The sequence below is a fragment of the Pseudophryne corroboree genome (genome assembly GCF_028390025.1).
Source record: "Pseudophryne corroboree isolate aPseCor3 chromosome 7 unlocalized genomic scaffold, aPseCor3.hap2 SUPER_7_unloc_4, whole genome shotgun sequence".
Taxonomy (NCBI): Eukaryota; Metazoa; Chordata; class Amphibia; order Anura; family Myobatrachidae; genus Pseudophryne; species Pseudophryne corroboree.
Window position 1 is genome coordinate 489,416 of NW_026967613.1, and position 23,989 is coordinate 513,404.

The window sequence follows — 23,989 nt, forward strand, 5'->3', positions numbered from 1 at the left end:
TGCGTATGCTCTTAGCAATTTTTGCAGTTGGATTGCTTATTGCGATTGCAATCCAACCTGAATCAGGCTCTATTACCTATCACAATGCACTGCGGGTAGTACAAAATGGGGTTAATATAAGAGAAAACCCCCCCAGAGCTGTGCTCCTTAACTGTCCCTGGTGGCTAGTGGAGCGGCTGCCCAGTAATCAGTGTCCACGCCAGTGCGCACATGGCCCACCCCCTACAGCCACGCTGGATCATGGTATAGTGTGGGCACAGAAGTCCCTTACCTCCCTTTCATCAGCGGCCTCGTGATCCCGGAGGGTGGTGTGTGTGTGACTGACCTTAGGAAGAAACCGGAGCCTCCGCTGCAGTGACCCAGCAACCAGGGCACGGGAGTATACTGCGCCGCTGGGAGTGATGGAGCTGCAGTAAAGATGTCTATTAGACCTAGCCTGCTGCAGCCCTTGTAGATTCTTATAAAAAAAGTTCTTCTTTTCTTGTCAAAATTAATAGCTAAGAATAGGCTGCCTGAGGCAGCCCCCTGTTAAGTGGCCTGCTACTGAAGGCACCAACTACAAACTGAGCTCCCTGTTCATGGAAGCGAGGTTATAGAGCAGGGGGCGCTGAGCATCTTGGGAACAGTCAAAAGCTTTGAGCCTGTTGGTGCCTCAGATCAAGATCCTACTCTACACCCCAATGTGAATCCTTGTGGAGTCCAGTGTACCCCACAGAAGAAATTAATGTGTCACACCCATTGGCAGCAACATTAGAATAGCTGCTGATGGGCACAATTGAGAAAGGAAGGGGGGAAAACATTTGAATCCAGCACATATATGTAATTTGAATATGTAATTTGTACCTTCCTACTTTAAAATGTAATGGATGAACCTCACCCTGTGAGAACTATCTTCATGATCAAGAGATCTCATACGCAAGAAAAGCATGTGTTGGGATAGGGCTGTGGAGGGCGGCTGCTCGAGCACACCCCCGTCAAGTTAAGGAGATTCAACTGAGGAAGAACAAGGGAACTCTTGTCTGGGGACAACAACTGCAGGGAGACCACATCTTTTCAGATGAAAATGAGAGGGCGGAAGGCTGCCTAATACTGAAGCACCCTCAAACATCAAACCATATGCAACAACTAGTACAAGCATTCCTGGGGAAAGGTCTGCAGCAGACGGATTTGCATACGGTGATGTCATCCAAGCAGTGGGCCAAAGTTGGCTGGAACCCTCATCTGCATATGAAAAGAGAAAAGGGGCGCTTGGATGACCCCTAGTTCGCATTGAACACCCCCCACCCTCCTTTGGTGTGGGGCTCATGTTGGCCATGCCCCAGCCCATGAAGCATTCAAGCTGATTTCTTGCAGCAGCTGGGCACTGTAACAGCTCCAGAGCTGCTCTGTAAGGCAAATAAAAGGGTGTGGGCCCTGCAACACCACCTGTAGTTCGCATTGTGCGTTGGAAGGCACAAAGTAAGCAGACGGGAGAAGTCAGGATAGTGCGCAAGGGCATAGAAGGGAGGGGCTCAAGAAAAGAGAAGTGGAAACAGACAGCAAACTAGGCTGGAGAGAGACCTGAGACAATGAGATCTAAATTATACCAGACCCAACCAGGGGAAAGCACAAATGCAGTCCCCCCCCTACCACAAATTATGCAGTCGAGATTCCCACATTTGGGGAAATCACAGAGGTCAGCATACCCAGAATGCAATGAATGAACCTCACCCTGGGAAAACAATCTTCATGACCATGGTATCACCTAAGCAAAATAAGTATGATTTGAGATAGGGCTGGGGAGGGCCGCTGCTCAGGCACACCTCCGTCAAGTAAAGGAGATTCAACTGAGGCAGCACAAGGGAACTCTCATCTGGGGACAACAACTGCAGGGAGAACACATTTTCAGACGAATGTGTGAGGGCAGAAGGCTGCCTAATACTGAAGCACCCCCCAAACAACAAACCAAATGCAACAACTAGTGCAAGCATTCCTGGGGGAAGGCCTGCAGCAGATGGATTCGCATATGGTGATGTCATCCAAGCAATGGGTATAGTTGGCTGCAACCCTCGTCTGCATATGAAAAGAGAAAATGGTCACGCAGTGTTGAAATATGGACAACAGACTATGGTTTTGTTTATATGCATGTAGTTACCGTACAGGGGCAGCAGATGGCGCTGTATAGTTACAGAGATGTAGTGTTTGTCTGTTGCATATGTTATGTACTTGTTTGTTTTACCTCACATGTGGTTATTCTAGAAGAGTCTCTGAGGGAGAAGGAGATAAGCTGATGATACTGAAACCTGTTGTATTGATCCTGCTATTTCAGTACTATATAAAGGAGATATACATCTCAAGTCTCGTTCTGTCTGTATACAAGGTAACTCCTGAGGTAATACTTTATCTAAGGCTCCCCACTGCACACCTATGGTATCGATCCATCGCACTATACCAACAGGTTATGGGCCCAGACTGGAGTCTGTACAAGATAAAGTTTTCAGGAGTGCATCCCAAGCAGCATCCAGATCACGAGTCGCACTGCAAGTCCCAGCAGGCGCAGACAGCAGACTGTGTAACGCACAAGAAACAACCCAGGAGAACCTTGGAAAGAAAACTGTGAGTAAAACAAGTTTAATACCACAGAAGAATAGAGAGATCTATACAAGGAAGGGTTATGGCAAATTACACAGATCTCAGACTAGCTGCAAGCAAGCTTTCTAATGAGAACTATCAAACATGGAAGTTTAAAGTAGAAATGCTATTAACCAGAGATGATTTATGGGATGTTATAAATGCAGACAGACCTGAAGGAGAGGATCAGCAGTGGATTAAGAAGGACAGACAGGCAAGAGCCACTATAAGTTTACTAGTGGAAGATGAACAGCTTATACACATAAGACAAGAGAGTACAGCTAAAGGCATGTGGTGTGCTTTGCAGAGAGTGCATGAAGGAGCAAGTTTGAACAGCAAACTATTCCTATTAAGAAAATTATATCAAATGAGATTTAATAAAGGCAAGACAATGCAAGAACACATCAGTGCACTACTAGAGATAACCATACAGCTCAGGTCAATGGGAGAAGAAATCAAAAGCAACCACATAGTAGCCATCATCCTTTGCAGTTTACCAGATACATACAGTGCACTAATAAACGCACTAGAAATGAGACCTGAAGCAGAAATCACACTAGACTTTGTGAAGAACAGGCTCATAGAGGAGTATCAACGCAGAAAGGAGCTTACAGAGTGCAATACTGAAAGTGACACAGAGAAAGCACTTAAAATGGCGGACACTAAGCCACACACCAGGGAAACAAGAGCATGTTTCAGATGCAAGAAAGTGGGTCACCTGAAAAGAGATTGCACCATATGGAAGACAGAGCAGCACAAACCACCAGAAAGATTACACAAACAAAGAGCCAAAGCCACACTTACAGATACAGGAGCACACAATTGGAATGGAACATTTAAAGCGACAGTAAACCAATTATCAGAAAAGTGGTATGTAGACTCAGGAGCGACTAGTCACATGACAAATAACAAGGACTTCTTTACTGAACTTGATTTGAACCATAAAGAAACAATCTACCTAGCAGATGGAACAAATATCATTGCAGAAGGGAAAGGGAATGGTAAATTCCTATGTTCCAAGGGTAATGGCAGCTATACAGAAATACCCGTAACAGATGTGCTATATGTTCCCAAGCTTGAGGGAGCACTGCTATCAGTAAAGAATCTAGTAGAAAAAGGACTTACTGTAAAGTTTCAGAATAATAAGTGTTTTATCCAAAACGGAAGAGAAACACTAGCTACAGCCAGAATAAAAGAACATTTATACTGTCTGGACATCTCAGCACAGCAGGCAAAGCTGAGTACACAGAAACACGCTGACTGTATTCATAAGTGGCATAGAAGATTAGGACACAGACACCCAGATTGCATAAAGGAAATGCAGAAGAGAGACCTAGCCAGGGATCTCAAAGTGTCAGACTGTTCAGAAATGATGAAGTGTCAATGTTGCATAAAAGCGAAAGCGACAAGGACAACAATTCCTAAGAAAAGTGAAAACAGAGCTTCCAGACCACTAGACCTGGTACATAGTGATGTATGCGGACCTATGAAAACGCGAACCGTAGGAGACAAAAGGTATATGCTGACATTCATTGATGACTACTCCAGGTTCACAGTCACTTATCTAATAAAAAGTAAAGATGAAGTCTTTGAAAAGCTGCAAGACTATGTGAACATGACCAGAAACAGGTTCAAGAGGAATATGCTAACTCTTCGCAGCGACAATGGAGGCGAGTTCACAGGACAGAAAATAGAACGGTACTTAAGAGGACTCGGTATTGAGCATCAGAAGACAGTACCATATACACCAGAGCAAAATGGCGTATCTGAGAGGAAAAACAGATCACTAACAGAAATGATAAGGTGCATGCTTACAGATTCAGGACTACCTGATAAATATTGGGGTGAAGCAGCAGCAACAGCCACCTATCTTCAAAACAGACTACTTTCCAAAGCAGTAAGGAAGACACCATATGAGCTGTGGCACGGTAAGAAACCCAGCTTAAAGCACATTAGAGTTTTTGGATGCAGAGCCTTCGTTTACATTCCTGCTGAAAAACGAAGCAAGTTGCAGAACCGAGCAGAAGAGGGAGTTCTAGTCGGCTATAGTGAACATTCAAAAGGCTACAGAATCTTAAATCCAAGAACTGGAAAAGTAATTATAAGCAACAGTGTGACATTCATAGAGGAAACACGAGATGATGTCATAATTCCAGTAGACTCTACTGAAGAAGAAGAAAGCACCAAATTCAAAGAAACAGATGAAGTAGAGATCATTCAAGAAGTTGAAGTACAACACAAGACAAATACCAGCGACACTCATGAGAGTGCATCCGAGGGTGTGAGACGCTCTTCAAGAGAAAATAAGGGAAAAGCACCTACACGTTTATCTTACAAAGCAAAAGCCATTAACATACAAGAACCGGCATCATGGGAAGAAATTGCAAATTTTTCTGAAAGAGAAGCACAGAAATGGCTAGGAGCCGCAAAAGAAGAAATGGAATCAATGGAAGACAATCAGACATGGACATTGACCAGACTACCATTAGACAAAAAGGCCATAGGATGTAAATGGACGTTTAAGGTCAAGTATGATTCTGAAGGAAAAATAGAAAGATACAAGGCAAGACTTGTTGCTAAAGGATATTCACAGAAATTTGGAGAAGATTATGATGAAACGTTTGCTCCAGTTGTGAAGCACACTACCATTAGAACCTTACTCCTAACAGCAGCCATAAAGGGTATGAAAGTGAAACATTTCGATGTAAAGACGGCTTTCCTACATGGTGAACTAAAGGAAGATATATACATGGAACAACCACCAGGCTTCGTGGATTCTCAGAACCCAGATCACGTATGTAAACTGAACAAGAGTATATATGGTCTTAAACAAGCAGCAAGAGCATGGAATACAAAGATAAATGGAGTTCTGACAGAAAAGGGATTCATCAGAAGCAAAGCAGACCCATGTCTCTACACGAAGTTGATAGAGGGAAGATGGTTCTATGTATTAATTTACGTGGACGATTTGCTAGTTTGTTTCGAACAAGAAGGGGACGAAGTTGAATTGTTACAAGAACTAAACCGTCAGTTTGAAACAAAAGACCTCGGCCACATAACGCATTACTTGGGAATGCAAATCTCAAGAGAAGGTGATGGAACATTCACACTAAGTCAAGAAGTGGTATGGTTAATACAACTACTATCAGACCTAGGAATGCCTCAAGAAGAACCTATCAAGATATATGAGGATAATCAAGGATGCATTGCATTAGCGCAAACAGAAAGAGTGAACCCAAGAACCAAGCACATTGATGTCAAGCATCACTTCCTGAGGGATCTACAGGAACAAGGTCTTATAGAGTTGAACTATTGCCCAACAGAAGATATGACAGCTGATATCATGACCAAGCCTCTTACCAGAGAGAGACATTGGAGACTTACGTCAAAGATGGGTCTAACTGAAGAAACCCAGTCTGTTGAGAAGGGGTGTTGAAATATGGACAACAGACTATGGTTTCGTTTATATGCATGTAGTTACCGTACAGGGGCAGCAGATGGCGCTGTATAGTTACAGAGATGTAGTGTTTGTCTGTTGCATATGTTATGTACTTGTTTGTTTTTACCTCACATGTGTCTTTCTAGAAGAGTCTCTGAGGGAGAAGGAGATAAGCTGATGATACTGAAACCTGTTGTATTGATCCTGCTATTTCAGTACTATATAAAGGAGATATACATCTCAAGTCTCGTTCTGTCTGTATACAAGGTAACTCCTGAGGTAATACTTTATCTAAGGCTCCCCACTGCACACCTATGGTATCGATCCATCGCACTATACCAACACGCAGGGCATGGCGGCCTTTGTGGGGTTGCGCTTGGATGACCCCTAGATCGCTTTATACACCCCCATCAGTGTGGGGCTCATGTTGGCCATGCCCCAGCCCCTGAAGCATTCAAGCTGATTATTTGCAGCAGCTGGACCAAGTAACAGCTCCAGAGTTGCTCTACAAGACAAGTAAAAGGGTGTGAGCCATGCAGCACCACCTGTAGTTTGCATACACACATATATAGGACAGCATCTCTTATATGCCTCAGGGGCAATAAAATAGTATCCTTATCTAGGGTATCCGTCCATGCCGCTACAGCACTACACATACACACCCAGGCCGACGCAATTGCCGGTCTGAGTAAGGTACCTGAATGTGTATAAATGGACTTCAGGGTAATCTCCTGTTTGCGGTCAGCAGACTCTTTGAGGGTAGCCGTATCCTGGGATGGGAGGGCTAACTTCTTGGATAAGCGTGTTAATGCTTTGTCCACCCAAGGGGAGGATTCCCATCGTTACCTATCCGTTGATGGGAAAGGATACGCCATAAGAATCCTTTTGGAAATCTGCAGGAGATTCCCAAGCTTTTTCACATAACTCGTTCAGCTCGTGTGAGGGGAAAAGGTTACCTCAGGCTTCTTTCCCTTGTACATATGTACCCTCTTGTCAGGGATAGGGGGCTCCTCTGTGATGTGCAAAACATCTTTTATTGCCATAATCATATATCAAATGTATTTTGCCAATTTTAGCTGTAACTTTGCATCATCGTAATCGACACTGGAGTCAGAATCCGTGTCGGTATCTGTGTCAACAATCTGGATAGTGGGCACTTATGAGACCCTGACAGTCCCTGCGACATAGGATCATGCATGGGTTGAGACCCTGACTGTCCCAAAGCTTCAGCCTTGTCTAATCTTTTGTGCAATGAGTTTACACTAGCATTTAAAACATTCCACATATCCATCCAATCAGGTGTCGGCGGAGACACCACATTCATTTGCTCCCGCTCCTCTCTAATATAGCCTTCTTCCTCAGACATGTCGACACACGCGTACCGACACACCACACACACAGGGAATGCTTTTACTGAAGACATTTCCCCCACAAGGCCCTTTGGCAGAGCTGGCCCTAACCAATATGATGTCCTAGGCAAGATTTTGCCTGGTGCCCCCTAGCACCACCGCTGGTTCCGCCTCTGACCTTGCACCTCTTTCCCAGCACCATCAACCCTCACCCAAAACAGTACTTATTTTGGTGTTTGTACCCCCTATATTTTAAACAGGAACAGTTCGCACATTTGGCGCACAGTCCAAAAAGGGGTGTGTTTTTGCTGGCAATGGGCATGTCCACACAATAGTACCCCCAATTAAAATTCCGCCACACAGTACTGCAATTTTATTCACATTTGATCACGCGATAGTGTCCATAATTCACATTACATCCCACAGTAGTATCACTTTACCTTATAAACGTTACTTCTCACAGTAGTGCGCCTTATTCACATTACATCACACTGAATTGCTCCTTATTTACATTACACCACACCCTATTGCTCTTTATTCACATTAGACGACACAGTAAATGCCCTTTCTATACGCAACGCTACATATTAGAGCACCTTATACACATAATGCCACACATTAGTAATGCATTTATACACATAATTCCACACAGTAATGCCCCTTACACATATGAGACACATCATTAATGTCCTTATAAACATAATGCGTCTTACACATTATGACAACCTTTATTAATGCCCTTTTACACATAATGGCCCTCATTCCGAGTTGTTAGCTCGCAAGCTGCTTTTAGCAGCATTGCACACGCTAAGCCGCCGCCTACTGGGAGTGAATCTTAGCTTATCAAAATTGCGAACGAAAGATTAGCAGAATTGCGAATAGACACTTCTCAGCAGTTTCTGAGTAGCTCCAGACTTACTCGACAACTGCGATCAGTTCAGTCAGTTTCGTTCCTGGTTTGACGTCACAAACACACCCAGCGTTCGCCCAGACACTCCCCCGTTTCTTCAGACACTCCCGCGTTTTACCCAGAAACGGCAGCGTTTTTTCACACACACCCATAAAACGGCCAGTTTCCGCCCAGAAACACCCACTTCCTGTCAATCACACTACGATCAGCAGAACAAAGAAAAAACCTCGTAATGCCGTGAGTAAAATACCTAACTGCATAGCAAATTTACTTTGCGCAGTCGCAGAGCGAACATTGCGCATGCGCAATTAGCGGAAAATCGCTGCGATGCGAAGAAAATTACAGAGCGAACAACTCGGAATGACCACCCTTGCGCATGCGCAATTAGCGGAAAATCGCTGCGATGCGAAGAAAATTACCGAGCAAACAACTCGGAATGACCACCAATGTCCCTTACACATATGCCGCACATTATTAATGCCCTTATACACATAATGACACACATAGTGCCCCTTACACATATGTTGCACATTATTAATGCATTTTTACATGACACACATAATGCTCCTTACTCATATTCCGAACACTACTGCACAATCAACCCACTCACATGCACACAGCACTCACACTGCCACTAACACTGTGACCTCTGCCTCTGCTTGGATACAGATGTGTCCTCATAAATCTTGCCTCAATGCTAACGTTGGGGCACCTTTTTTTTATTAAAATGCATCTTATTTGCATTGCTATGTTGTTAGGATGCACACGCAGCTTCTGCTGATTAAAATGATATGCAGCACGCCTATATACTGTGTGAGACTGTGGCTGTATCTGCATATGAAATGCTACACATAGAATATAGGCATGCCGCATATCATGTTAATCAGCAGAAGTTGCTGATGCCCCTAGGCATATCAAATGCCCTAGGCAATTGCCTAGTTTGCCTATGGCCGGCTCTGCCCTTTGGAGAGACAGAGTATGCCAGCACATACCCCAGCGCTATATAACCCAGGAATAGCACAGTAACTTAATGTTTGCACAGTAGCGCTGCTGTATGTAATTTGCGCCAAATTATGTGCCCCCCCCCTCTCTTTTCAACCCTCTTGTCTACCGTGGTATAAGCAGGGGAGAGTCTGGGGAGCTTCCTCTCAGCGGTGATGTGGAGAAAAAATGGCGCTGGTGAGTGCTGAGGGAGAAGCCCCGCCCCCTCGGCGGCGGGCTTCTGTCCCGCTTAAACTGTACAATTGGCGGGGGCTCATACATATATACAGTGCCCAGCTGTATATATGTTATATTTCTGCCAAAAAGGAGGTTTATATTGCAGCCCAGGGCGCCCCCCCTGCGCCCTGCACCCTTACAGTGACCGGAGTATGTGAGGTGTATGGGAGCAATGGCGCACAGCTGCAGTGCTGTGCGTTACCTCAATGAAGATCATGAAGTCCTCTGCCGCCTCTGAAGTCTTCTTTTCTTCTCATACTCACCCGGCTTCTATCTTCCGGCTCTGCGAGGGGGACGGCGGCGCGGCTCTGGGACGGACGGCGAGGGTGAGATCCTGCGTACCAATCCCTTTGGAGCTAATCCCTTTGGAGCTAATGGTGTCCAGTAGCTTAAGAAGCAGGACCTTGCAACTCGGAGAGTAGGGCTGCTTCTCTCCCCTCAGTCCCTCGATGCAGGGAGTCTGTTGCCAGCAGTGCTCCCTGAAAATTAAAAACCTAACAAAATACTTTCTGTCAGAAAGCTCAGGAGAGCTCCTGAAAAGCACCCAGTCTCCACTGGGCACAGTATCAAACTGAGGTATGGAGGAGGGGCACAGAGGGAGGAGCCAGTGCACACCCAGAACTAAAGTCTTTCTTAAAGTGCCCATGTCTCCTGCGGAGCCGTCTATCCCCATGGTCCTTACGGAGTCCCCAGCATCCTCTAGGACGTTAGAGAAAATAGGATTTTAATACCTACCGGTAAATCCTTTTCTCTTAGTCCGTAGAGGATGCTGGGCACCCGTCCCAGTGCGTACTGTGTCTGCAGTTATTAAATGGCCCTTAACTCCAGAACATTTATGTGGAGACAACTTTCCCGACTTGACCATCTTCCTTGGACGTTTTCCCCCTGTGTGACTGCTCCCCAGCCTCGGAGGGTTGCATCCATGGTCCCTAGGATCAAGTCCTGGATCCCGAACCATCGCCCCTCTAGGAGGTGAGAACTGTGCAGCCACCAATGGAGTGAGATTCTGGTCTTGGAAGACAGGATTATCCTCCGGTGCGTGTGTAGGTGGGATCCGGACCACTTGTCCAACAGGTCCAACTGGAACACTCTGGCATGGAACCAGCCAAACTGAATGGGCTCGTAGGCCGCAACCATCTTACCCAGCAACCAAATGCATTGATGGATTAACACTCTTGCTGGTTTCAGAATTTGTTTGACCAGACTCTGGATCTCCAGAGCCTTTCCACTGGAAGAAAACCTCTTCTGTGTCCAGTATCACTCCCAAAAACAACAACCGCGTCATTGGGACCAACTGCGATTTTGGCAAGTTTAGGAGCCAACAATGTTGTTGAAGAACTGTCAGGGAGAGTGCAATGTTTTGCACTAACTGGTCCCTGGATTTCGCCTTTATCAAAAGATCATCCAAGTACGGGATAATTGTTACTCCTTGCTTGCGATCACCCTGGTAAAAATCCTCGGAGCCATGGACAGACCAAACGGCAATGTCTGAAATTGGTAATGACAATACTGAATTGCAAACCTCAGGTAGCTTGATGCAGAGGCTAAATGGGAACATGTAAGTAGGCATCCTTTATGTCTACCAAAACCATGAAATCTCCTTCCTCCGGACTGGAGATCACTGCACTGAGAGATTCCATCTTGAAATTTAATTTCCTTAGGTAGAAATTGAGGGATTTCAGATTGGTCTGACTGAGCTGTCCGGCTTAGGGACCACGAAGAGGCTTGAATAAAAACCTTCTCCCTGCTGACTAAAGCCGATTTGAACAATCGGTGAGGGGGAACGTCTTGAAACCCCAGTTTGTACCCTTGGGACACTATTTGTAAAACACACAAGTCCATGTCCGAATGAATCCAGAACTGACTGAAGAGTTTTAGACGTGCCCCCACTGGTGCGGGCTCCTGCAAGAGAGCCCCAGCGTCATGCGGTGGATTTGGCAGAAGCAGAGGATGATCTCTGCTCCTGCGATCTTGAAGAGGATGCAGACCTCTTCCCTCTTCTCCTTCCTCTACCTGCAAAGAAAGGGGAATCTTAACTTCTTGCATATCTATTGGGCCGAAATGACTGCATCAGATAATGATGCGTCTTCATCCGTTGGGAGGGAACATAGGGCAAGAAGGTTGACTTACCTGCGGGAGCTGCCGAGATCAAATTAACTAGGCAGTCACCAAACAACGCTTCACCTTCATAGGGAAGAGACTCCCTTTCTTCTTGGAGTCAGCATCAGCATTCTCTTGGTGAATCCACAATGCCCTCCTATCCGAGACTGCCATGAAATTGGCCCGTGAACTCAAGAGTCCTATATCCCTTGCAGTCTCACGTAAGTATGCTGCAGTGTCCTTGATATGATACAACGTAAGGAGTATCCCATCTCTCCAAGGTATCTATATCGGATGACAAGGTATTCGACCAATTCTTGAATACTACTACTCACCCATGCACATGTAATGGCAGGTCTAAGTAATGTACCCTTGGTTACATAACTAGAAATAATGTAGCTTCCTGCATACGATCCGCTGGATTTGTGACAGGGCCCCGTGCAGAACAGGGGGTGACTCCCACTTTATTCTGTCCGCGGCGGGAAATAAATAAACAACCAGAATTCTTTTGGGGATTTGAAACCATCTTGTCGAGCTGGCCCAGACTTTCTCAAACAGAGATGGAGGAACGTTACATCAGCTTTCATTATATATCTATATATACATACATATAGACCCCTTTGTCAGGAACAGCAGGGTCTTCAGTGATTTTAATATGTCCTTAATATCCACAATCATGTACTGAATGCTCCTTGCCAATATTGGATCTAATCAGGAAACATTATGGTCGACATAGGAATCAGTATCCGTGTCAGTATCAGTGTGTAGTAACTGGGCAAAATAACATTTTTGCGACCCCGCGGGGCCTGAGGGAAAAGAAACATAGCCATGAACATCACATCTATTCTCTACGTCTGTGTCTGGGACACAGATTTATCCAACCTTACTCTGATATTACTGAAACTTTTACCCAGTCAGTTATTGGTGGTGCCAACAGGGCCACCATCATATGTCTGCATTCCTAATATAGTTTCCTCTTGGGAAAAACATTCAGCCACCGACATGTTGACACACATGTACCAAGTACCCACAGACACATCGGCTTATGGGGGACAGACCGTCAGTAAATCTGTCAGAGGGACACAGAGGATTTTTCAGCTCACAATCCAGCGCCAAAAGTACACAGTCTGGGAAATAATAAACTCTATAGTGATAGACTTGTAATGCTCTAAAGATGTTCTGGTGAGGTGAGGAAGAAGCCCCGCTACTGTAATGGCGCGTATCTGTCCCGCTCAGAAATAATTAATTACGCTAGCGGGGTAAGGACAGTGCCCAGGCACTAATGTCCACTTTTTCCAGCCTTTTGTGAGGAATTTATGCTGCCCAGGGTGCCCCCCCCCGTGCCCTGCACCCTGCAGTGCCTGTGTTTGTGTGGGAGCATGACGCGCAGCGTTCCGCTCGCTGCTCGGTACCTCAGAATGCCATCACTGGAGAAGAAGTCTTCTGTTCTTCTGCTACTCACCTGTCTTCTGACTCTGTAAGGGGGTGACGGCAGGCTGCGGGAGTGTGCATCTAGGCGTACCCAGCGATCAGCACCCTCAGGAGCTAATGGTGTCCTGTCAGCCTGAAGCAGAGCCATTGAACTCACTAGAAGTTGGTCATACTTCTCTCCCCTAAGTCCCACGAAGCAGGGAGACTGTTGCCAGCAGCCTCCCTGAAAATAAAAAAAACAAACAAGTCTTTTCAGAGAAACTCAGTAGAGCTCCCCTGTAGTGCATCCAGTATCACTGCGCACAATACTAAAACTGGAGTCTGGAGGAGGGGCATAGAGGGAGGAGACAGTTCACACCCTTTGAAAGTCTTAAAGTGCCCATGTCTCCTGCAGATCCCGTCTATACCACATGGTTCTTAATGTGACCCCAGCATCATCTAGGACGTATGAGAAAACAAATAACGCACACATGAGGAGGAGAGAACTAAGGAAGCTATAAGGAGAAGAGGGGAGGGAGGGGGGGTTGAAAGGTAAGGTAGTAAAGGCATATTGGATAAACTACAACCTTATACATATTCATTAATGTACCAGTAGTTAGAAGTAGAAGAGCTCTAACAGAAACCACAAAGCTTATCTAAAGCCACACCACACTGGATATGCCCAATCTCATTTGATTTTTGAAGCAAAGCAGTATTGGACTTTGTTAATACATGGATGGGAGACTGCTTGGTAGTATCAGATTCTTTAGGTGTTTTTAAACTACCAACACCATTTTCTTGGTACATTTAATTTTTACATGTATTCTTTTATGTACCAGAAGTTAGAAGTAGAAGAGCTGTAATAAAAACCACCAGCTCATCTACAGCCACAGCACACTGGATTTGCCCAATCTCTCCTGATCATGGAAGCTGAGCAGTGTTGGTCCTGGTTTTAGTACTTGGATGGGAGACCACCAGGAAATACCAGGAGCTGTGTGTATTTTTACAATACTAACACCGTTCTCTTGATGCATTCCATTTTGAAACATTGGGGCAGATCTATTAAGCCTGGTGAACTGATAAAGTGCAAGGTGATAAAGTACCAGCCAGTCAGCTCCTAACTGTCATTTTTCAAACCCAGCCTGTGACATGGCAATTAGGAGCTGATTGGCTGGTACTTTATCACCATGCAAATTATCATTTCACCAGGTTTAATAAATCGTCCGCTTACTCATTTATGTACGAGTAGTTAGACGTAGAAGAACTCTAACAGAAACCACTAAGCTCATCTACAGCCACACCACACTGTATATGCCCAATATCGCCTGATTTTAGGCCTGGTTTGTTCTTGGATGTGAGACCACCTGGGAATACCAGGTGCTGTAGGTAGTTTTATACTACCAACACCGTTCTCTTGATGCATTCTATTTTGAAACTTATTCATTGATGTACCAGTAGTTAGAAGTAGAAGTTAGAAACAGCAAAAATCAAATACAGCCGCATCACACTGGATATGTCCAATCTCATCTGATGTTGGAAGCTAAGCAGTGCTGTGCCTGGTTAGTTTTTGGATTTCAGGTCCTGCCTTCTGGTTTGGCCACGGCACCTCGGAAATTCACCAAGGTCATGGCCGTGATGACGACCCTTCACCATCGGTGGACCAGGGAGGAATCTCTCCTCCCGATAAACATTCTGGAATTGCAGGCAGTGTTCAATTCATTGACACTGGCCCTGCCTCTAGTACAGAACAGGCCTGTTCAAATACAATCGGACAACGCCACCACGGTAGTGTACACAAATCATCAAGGCGGCACTCGAAATTGCATAGCAAAGCTGGAAGTATCAAAAATCCTCAGTTGGGTAGAACGTCATCTGCCAGCAATATCGGCAGTGTTCATTCCCGGAGTCCTCAACTGGGAAGCGGATTTCCTCAGTCGTCAGGATGTTCACGCTGGAGAGTGGAGAGGCCGCAGCAGAAATGTCTGCACTGGTGTCAGTAGGTGACTGAGGCAGGGATGACTGGGAGATAGTGGGTGACTGAAGCATGTATGAGTGGGAGATAGTGGGTGACTGAGGCCGGGGTGACTGGGAGATAGTCAGTGACTAAGGCAGGGGTGATAGGGATATAGTGGATGACTGTGGCAGGGGTGACAGGGACAGTAGGAGACTGAGGCAGGGGTGACAGGGATAGTGGGTGACTGAGGCAGGGGTGACAGAGATAGTGGGTGACTAAAGCAGGGGTGACTGGTATAGTGGGTGACTAAAGCAGGGGTGACTGGTATAGTGGGTGACTGAGGCAGGGGTCGCAGGTATAGTGGTTAACTGAGGCAGCGGTGACTGGGAGATAGTGGGTAACTGGGGCAGGGGTGACAGGGAAAGTGTGTGACTCAGGCAGGGGTGATAGGGAGATAGTGGGCAGCAGATCACTGCCTTGCTGACAGCAGCACATCCCTGCTTCACTGGCAGCAGCAGATCCCTGCCTCACTGGCAGCAGCAGATCCCTGCCTCACTGGCAGCAGCAGATCCCTGCCTCACTGGCAGCAGCAGATCCCTGCCTTACTGACAGCAGTATATAGGGCCTAATTCAGACCTGATCTCTGCTGTGCATATTCACACAACAGGAGATCAGGTCTGAAGTGTGTGTGTGTGTGCTGGTGCCGCAGTGCACCGGCACATGCCAGAGATGCGATCAGCATCTCTGCCCAGTGAGCGCCTCTGCCAACACATACTTATCTTGCATATGAGATCTCTTGATCATAAAGATAGTTCTCACAGGGTGAGGTTCATCCATTACATTTTAAAGTAGGAAAGTACAAATTACATATTCAAATTACATATATGTGCTGGATTCAAATGTTTTCCCCCCTTCCTTTCTCAATTGTGCCCATCAGCAGCTATTCTAATGTTGCTGCCAATGGGTGTGACACATTCATTTCTTCTGTGGGGTACACTGGACTCCACAAGGATTCACATTGGGGTGTAGAGTAGGATCTTGATCTGAGGCACCAACAGGCTCAAAGCTTTTGACTGTTCCCAAGATGCTCAGCGCCCCCTGCTCTATAACCTCGCTTCCATGAACAGGGAGCTCAGTTTGTAGTTGGTGCCTTCAGTAGCAGGCCACTTAACAGGGGGCTGCCTCAGGCAGCCTATTCTTAGCTATTAATTTTGACAAGAAAAGAAGAACTTTTTTTATAAGAATCTACAAGGGCTGCAGCAGGCTAGGTCTAATAGACATCTTTACTGCAGCTCCATCACTCCCAGCGGCGCAGTATACTCCCGTGCCCTGGTTGCTGGGTCACTGCAGCGGAGGCTCCGGTTTCTTCCTAAGGTCAGTCACACACACACCGCCCTCCGGGATCACGAGGCCGCTGATGAAAGGGAGGTAAGGGGCTTCGGTGCCCACACTATACCGAGATCCAGCGTGGCTGTAGGGGGCGGGCCGTGTGCGCACTGGCGTGGACACTGATTACTGGGCAGCTGCTCCACTAGCCACCAGGGACAGTTAAGGAGCACAGCTCTGGGGGTTTTTCTCCTATATTAACCCCATTTTGTACTACCTGCAGTGCATTGTGATAGGTAATAGAGCCTGATTCAGGTTGGATTGTAATCGCAATAAGCAATCCAACTGCAAAAATTGCTAAGAGCATACGCATGCGCCTGCATTTTCTGTGGCACCCCGCAGATAATGCGATCACCTCTGACTGTCAATCGGTGCGGGGGGGGGGGTCAGCAACAATCCATTTCAAAGTCGGAGATGGAGCGGTGCAGGGGCAGGGCTACAAAATGGGGTCGGCAACGGAGAAACAGGAGGCGTGGTCAGAGCGGCTGCATGACATCACATGCAGCCGCTGCGATAACAAAAATGGTGGCGGCTTCCTGCGCACACGTACAGTCTGCACCAACAGGAGGCTAACCCATTTTTTATGATCACGCTGAACTGCACTGAGACTGCAATTTCAGCGTGGTCAAGAAGGGAGGCGGCATGCTGGGTGGCCATGCCCTGTGATGGGTGGCCCCAGCATGCGAACCAAAGGATTGCAAATTCTGTTACTTAGCAGAATTTGCAATCCTTACTGAATTAGGCCCATTGATTACAAAATTGTAAACAATATTTGAAGTTTTTCTTCAGGGACTAACACAAAAGATGCTTGGGGCTACTAACACATGGGTAAGCCACGTAAAGCTTCCCATGGGTCAGTGGCATCACAACAGGGTTGCGGCACACACCCGAGTGTCACCCGCCAAGGGGGGTGACACCAAAGTGCCGGCTCTTCTTCAGTGACAGAATATGGGTGTTTCACTGTGACATTACGTGCAACACCCAGTTTCTGTCACTGTGCAGGAGCCAGCACCACTCACACACTAGTCCCCGGGTGCAGCCCCCAACCCCCGGGATACCCGGAGCAACAAAATGGTGATTCAGGCCACGCCCCTACCTATGAGACCATGCCTCCTTTTTACCATTGCGCTGCTTATCTGCGCGCACTGCATTACAATCTCCTTCGCCACCTCTCTGGGTGTCACCAGTGATAGTGACACCTCTGCCATGCTTGTAGCAGCTGGTCCTAAGATCTACGCCTCCAGCCCTGAGTGTTTGCCCATGTGACTTGTTGATCATCATAGCGAAGCAGATGCTTACAGAAAACTGCAGGGGCTTAGATTGAAAAGAAAAACATTGATGAACCCATCATTTCAGCGACAGGGTCTGCCACACGACTGACTGAAATGACTGGTTGGTTTGTGCCCCCACCAAAAAAGAATCAATCAATCAATCTCTCCTTGCACAAACATCATCCTCCGATTCCTCACCCCTTTCACGGTGTACATCCCCCTCCTCACAGATTATTAATTCGTCCCCACTGGAATCCACCATCTCAGATCCCTGTGTACTTTCTGGAGGCAATTGCTGGTGAATGTCTCCACGGAGGAATTGATTATAATTCATTTTGATGATCATCATCTTCTCCACATTTTCTGGAAGTAAACTCGTACGCCGATTGCTGACAAGGTGAGCGGCTGCACTAAACACTCTTTTGGAGTACACACTGGAGGCAGGGCAACTTAGGTAGAATAAAGCCAGTTTGTGCAAGGGCCTCCAAATTGCCTCTTTTTCCTGCCAGTATACATACTGACGTGCCTACCTGGATGCAGTCACTCATATAATTCTCCACCATTCTTTCAAAGGTGACAGAATCATATGCAGTGACAGTAGACGACATGTCAGTAATCGTTGCCAGGTCCTTCAGTCCGGACCAGATGTCAGCACTCACTCCAGACTGCCCTGCATCACCGCCAGCGGGTGGGCTCGGAATTCTTAGCCTTTTCCTCGCACCCCCACTTGCAGGAGAATGTGAAGGAGGAGCTGTTGACGGGTCACGTTCCGCTTGACTTGACAATTTTCGCACCAGCAGGTCTTTGAACCTCTGCAGACTTGTGTCTGCCGGAAAGAGAGATACAATGTAGGTTTTAAATCTAGGATCGAGCACGGTGGCCAAAATGTATTGCTCTGATTTCAACAGATTGAATCCTGGTTAAGTGAATTAAGGGCTCCATCCACAAGTCCCACATGCCTAGTGGAATCGCTCTGTTTTAGCTCCTCCTTCAATGTCTCCAGCTTCTTCTGCAAAAGCCTGATGAGGGGAATGACCTGACTCAGGCTGGCAGTGTCTGAACTGACTTCACGTGTGGCAAGTTCAAAGGGTTGCAGAACCTTGCACAACGTTGAAATCATTCTCCACTGCGCTTGAGTCAGGTGCATTCCCCCTCCTTTGCCTATTTAGTGGGCAGATGTATAGGCTTGAATGGCCTTTTGCTGCTCCTCCATCCTCTGAAGCATATAGAGGGTTGAATTCCACCTCATTACCACCTCTTGCTTCAGATGATGGCAGGACAGGTTCAGGAATGTTTGGTGGTGCTCCAGTCTTCGACATGCGGTGGCTGAAGGCAGAAAGTGGCCCGCAATTCTTCGGGCCACCGACAGCATCTCTTGCACGCCCCTGTCGTTTTTTAAATAATTCTGCACCACCAAATTAAATGTATGTGCAAAACATGGGACGTGCTGGAATTTGCCCAGATGTAATGCACGCACAATATTGGTGGCGTTGTCCGATGTCACAAATCCCCAGGAGAGTCCAATTGGGGTAAGCCATTCTGCGATGATGTTCCTCAGTTTCCGTAAGAGGTTGTCAGCTGTGTGCCTCTTATGGAAAGCGGTGATACAAAGCGTAGCCTGCCTAGGAACGAGTTGGCAATTGCGAGATGCTGCTACTGGTGCCGCCGCTGCTGTTCTTGCTGCGGGGGGCAATACATCTACCCAGTGGGCTGTCACAGTCATATAGTCCTGAGTCTGCCCTGCTCCACTTAACCACAGACAAGTGGACCTTGGGTACAACTGCATTTTTTAGGACACTGGTGACTCTTTTTCTGAAGTCTGTGTACATTTTCGGTATCGCCTGCCTAGAGAAATGGAACCTAGAGGGTATTTGGTACCGGGGACACAGTACCTCAATCAAGTCTCTAGTTGCCTCTAAATTAACGATGGATACCGGAACCACGTTTCTCACCACCCAGGCTGACAAGACCTGAGTTATCCGCTTTGCAGCAGGATGACTGCTGTGATATTTCATCTTCCTCGCAAAGGACTGTTGGACAGTCAATTGCTTACTGGAAGTAGTACAAGTGGTCTTCCGACTTCCCCTCTGGGATGACGAATGACTCCCAGCAGCAACAACAGCAGCGCCAGCAGCAGTAGGCGTTACACTCAAGGATGCATCGGAGGAATCCCAGGCAGGAGAGGACTCGTCAGACTTGCCAGTGACATGGCCTGCAGGACTATTGGCTCTCCTGTCTAAGGAGGAAATTGACACTGAGGGAGTTGGTGGTGTGGTTTGCAGGAGCTTGGTTACAAGAGGGAGGGATTTAGTGGTCAGTGGACTGCTTCCGCTGTCATCCAAAGTTTTTGAACTTGTCACTGACTTATGATGAATGCGCTGCAGGTGTCGTATAAGGGAGGATGTTCCGAGGTGGTTAACGTCCTTATCCCTACTTATTACAGCTTGACAAAGGCAACACACGGCTTGACACCTGTTGTCCGCATTTGTGTACAGGATGCATACCTTCATGTCCCCATTTATCCACCTCATCAGGCGTACCTCAGATTTGCGGTACAGGACTGTCATTGCCAATTTCAGACGTTGCTGTTTGGTCTCTCCATGGCCCTGAGAATTTTCACCAAGGTAATGGCGGAAATGATGGTGCTCCTGTGCAAGCAAGGTGTCACAATTATCCCGTACTTGGGCGATCTCATAAAAGCGAGATCAAGAGAGCAGTTGCTGAACCGCGTATCACTTTCACTGAAAGTGTTACAGCAACACGGCTGGATTCTCAATATCCCGAAGTCGCAGTTGATTCCTACTACTCGTCTGTCTTTCTTGGGCATGATTCTGGACACGGACCAGAAGAGGGTTTATCTCCTGATAGAAAAGGCCCAGGAACTCATGACTCTTGTCAGGAACCTATTGAAACCAAAACTTGTGTCAGTGCATCACTGCACTCGAGTCCTGGGAAAGATGGTGGCATCATACGAGGCCATTCCATTCGGCAGGTTCCATGCGAGGACTTTCCAATGGGACCTACTGGACAAGTGGTCCGGGTCACATTTACAGATGCATTGGTTGATCACCCTGTCCCCCAGGGTCAGGGTATCACTCCTGTGGTGGCTGCAGAGTGCTCACCTTCTCGAGGGATGCAGATTCAGCATTCAGGGCTGGATCCTGGTGACCACAGACGCAAGCCTCCAAGGTTGGGGAGCAGTCACACAGGGAAGAAATTTCCAAGGTCTTTGGTCAAGTCAAGAGACTTGTCTTCACATCAACATATACAATGCCCTACGTCAAGCGGAGACCTTACTTTGCGACCAACCGGTTCTGATCCAGTCAGACAACGTCACCGCAGTGGCTCATGTAAACCGCCAAGGAGCAGAGTGGCGATGGCACAAGCCACCAGAATTCTTCGCTGGGTGGAGAATCAGGCAAGCGCACTGTCAGCAGTGTTCATTCCGGGAGTGGACAACTAGGAAGCAGACTTCCTCAGCAGACACGACCTACATCCGGGAGAGTGGGGACTTCATCAGGAAGTCTTTGCACAGATTACAAGTCGGTGGGAACTGCCACAGATAGACATGATGCCGTCCCGGCTCAACAAAAAGCTACAGAGGTATTGCGCAAGGTCAAGAGACCCTCAGGCAGTAGCTGTAGACGCCCTAGTGACACCGTGGGTGTTCCGGTCGGTCTATGCATTTCCTCCTCTTCCTCTCATACCCAAGGTGTTGAGGATAATAAGACAAAGAAAAGTGAGAACAATCCTCATTGTTCCAGATTGGCCACAGAGGACCTGGTATCCGGATCTGCAGGAAATGCTCACAGAAGATCTGTGGCCTCTCCCTCTAAGACAGGACCTGTTGCATCAGGGGCCCTGTCTGTTCCAAGACTTACCGCGGCTGCGTTTGACGGCATGGCGGTTGAATGCCGGATCCTAGCATTCCGGTTGAGGTTATCCCTACGCTGATAAAGGCTAGGAAGGATGTAACGTTAAAACATTACACCGTATATGGCGAAATTATGTTTCTTGGTGTGAGGCCAGGAATGCTCCAACGGAAGAATTCCATCTGGGCCGTTTCCTTCACTTCCTACAAACTGGAGTGAATTTGGGCCTACAATTAGGCTCTATTAAGGTCCAGATTTCGGCCTTATCCATTTTCTTCCAAAAAGAATTGGCTTCTCCTCCATAAGTTCAGACTTTTGTAAAAGGAGTGCTGCATATTCAGCCTCCTTTTGTGCCTCCGGTGGCACCTTGGGACCTTAACGTGGTGTTAAGTTTTCTAAAATCACACTGGTTTGAACCACTTAAAACAGTGGAGTTAAATTATCTCACGTGGAAAGTGGTCATGTTATTAACCTTGGCTTCGGCTAGGCGAGTGTCGGAATTAGCGGCTTTGTCACATAAAAGCCCATATTTGGTATTCCATGTGGATAGAGCGGAATTGCGGACCCGTCCTCAATTCCTACCAAAAGTGGTCTCATCTTTTCATATGAACCAACCTATTGTGGTGCCTGTGGCTACGCGTGACTTGGAGGATTCCGAGTTACTTGATGTGGTCAGGGCTTTGAAAATTTACGTGGCCAGGACGGCTAGAGTCAGGAAAACTGAAGCGCTGTTTGTCCTGTATGCAACCAACAAGATTGGTGCCCCTGCTTCAAAGCAGGCTATTGCTCGCCGGATTTGTAACACGATTCAGCAAGCGCATTCTATGGCTGGATTGCAGTTACTGAAATCGGTCAAGGCCCATTCCACGAGGAAAGTGGGCTCTTCTTGGGCGGCTGCCCGAGGGGTCTCGGCACTACAGCTGTGTCAAGCTGCTACTTGGTCGGGTTCAAACACCTTTGCAAAATACTATAAGTTTGATACCCTGGCTGAGGAGGAACTCATGTTTGCTCAATCGGTGCTGCAGAGTCATCCGCACTCTCCCGCCCGTTTTGGAGCATTGGTATAATCCCCATGGTCCTTACGGAGTCCCCAGCATCCTCTAGGACGTTAGAGAAAATAAGATTTTAAACCTACCGGTAAATCTTTTTCTCGTAGTCCGTAGAGGATGCTGGGTGCCCGTCTCAAGTGCGGACTACTTCTGCAATACTTGTATATAGTTATTGCTTCAATAAGGGTTATGTTATAGTTGCATCGGTCCTGCACTGATGCTATGTTGTTTTTTCATACTGATAACTGGGTAGTTTATCACAAGTTATACGGTGTGATTGGTGTGGCTGGTATGAATCTTGCCCTGGATTAACAAAATCCTTTCCTCATACTGTCCGTCTCCTCTGGGCACAGTTTCTCTAACTGTGGCATAGAGGGAGGAGCCAGTGCACACCCAGAACTAAAGTCTTTCTTAAAGTGCCCATGTCTCCTGTGGAGCCCGTCTATCCCCATGGTCCTTACGGAGTCCCCAGCATCCTCTACGGACTACGAGAAAAAGATTTACCGGTAGGTTTAAAATCTTATTTTCTACTGTATTCTTTTCTATCCTAGTTTATTACGACCAACTCTCATCCAAGGAGTTGGATATTCTACTACCTGCATGCAATTTAAATTGCTTAAATTGTTTATATGGTTGATTTGTCCTTCACAATCCATAATCTGCAACTTGGATGGTTTTGTGTCATTGAAAATCTTATAATAAAAATGTATATATATATTAAAAAAAAAAAAAAAAGTTATAAGACATATGCATTCAATATTTGAAGAAACAAAATAAAATAAAGCTATCTATTGGGTTTCACTAACAAGCACATTGGAAGACTTGACTACTGTTAAAAGACATGTATTACATGGTATAGAGCCACAAACCACAATGTAGTAAAATAAAAACAAACTTACATGTGCTAGAGCTGGGGAGGGTCGCTGCTCGGGCAGCCCCCTGTCAAGTGAAGGAGATCCAACTGAGGCAGCACAAGGGAACTCTCGAAAGAAGAACAAGGCTAAAGGAAAATCTGAGACAAAGAAATCTGACTTTTACCAGAGCTGACCAGAGGAAGCACAAACACAGTCCCCCACTACCACAAATAATGCAGTCGAGTTTCCCACATTTGTGGAAATAACAGGGGTCAGCATACCCAGAATGCAATGAATGAACCTCACCCTGGGAGAACAATCTTCATGACCATGGTATCTCCTATGCAAAATAAGTATGATTTGGGATAGGGCTGGGGAGGGCCGCTGCTCAGGCACATCTCTGTCAAGTAAAGGAGATTCAACTGAGGCAGCACAAGGGAACTCATCATGCATAGGACACCACAAATAGGTTGAACTCGATGGACAATTGTCTTTTTTCAACCTCAGATACTATGTTACTATGTTACTATGTAATATTTGAAGAAACAAAATAAAATAAAGCTATGT

The 23,989-nt window shown here is 46.6% G+C and overlaps 2 non-coding genes across 2 annotated transcripts; both read right to left on the reverse strand.

The window, feature by feature from the left end:
• Positions 1-1,596: 1,596 nt before the first annotated feature.
• On the reverse strand, positions 1,597-1,761 carry LOC134986630 (U1 spliceosomal RNA). Its single transcript, XR_010192480.1, has one exon. It is a non-coding gene; the product is annotated as a U1 spliceosomal RNA (small nuclear RNA).
• A 21,855-nt stretch (positions 1,762-23,616) lies between these two features.
• On the reverse strand, positions 23,617-23,779 carry LOC134986557 (U1 spliceosomal RNA). Its single transcript, XR_010192409.1, has one exon. It is a non-coding gene; the product is annotated as a U1 spliceosomal RNA (small nuclear RNA).
• Positions 23,780-23,989: the final 210 nt, after the last annotated feature.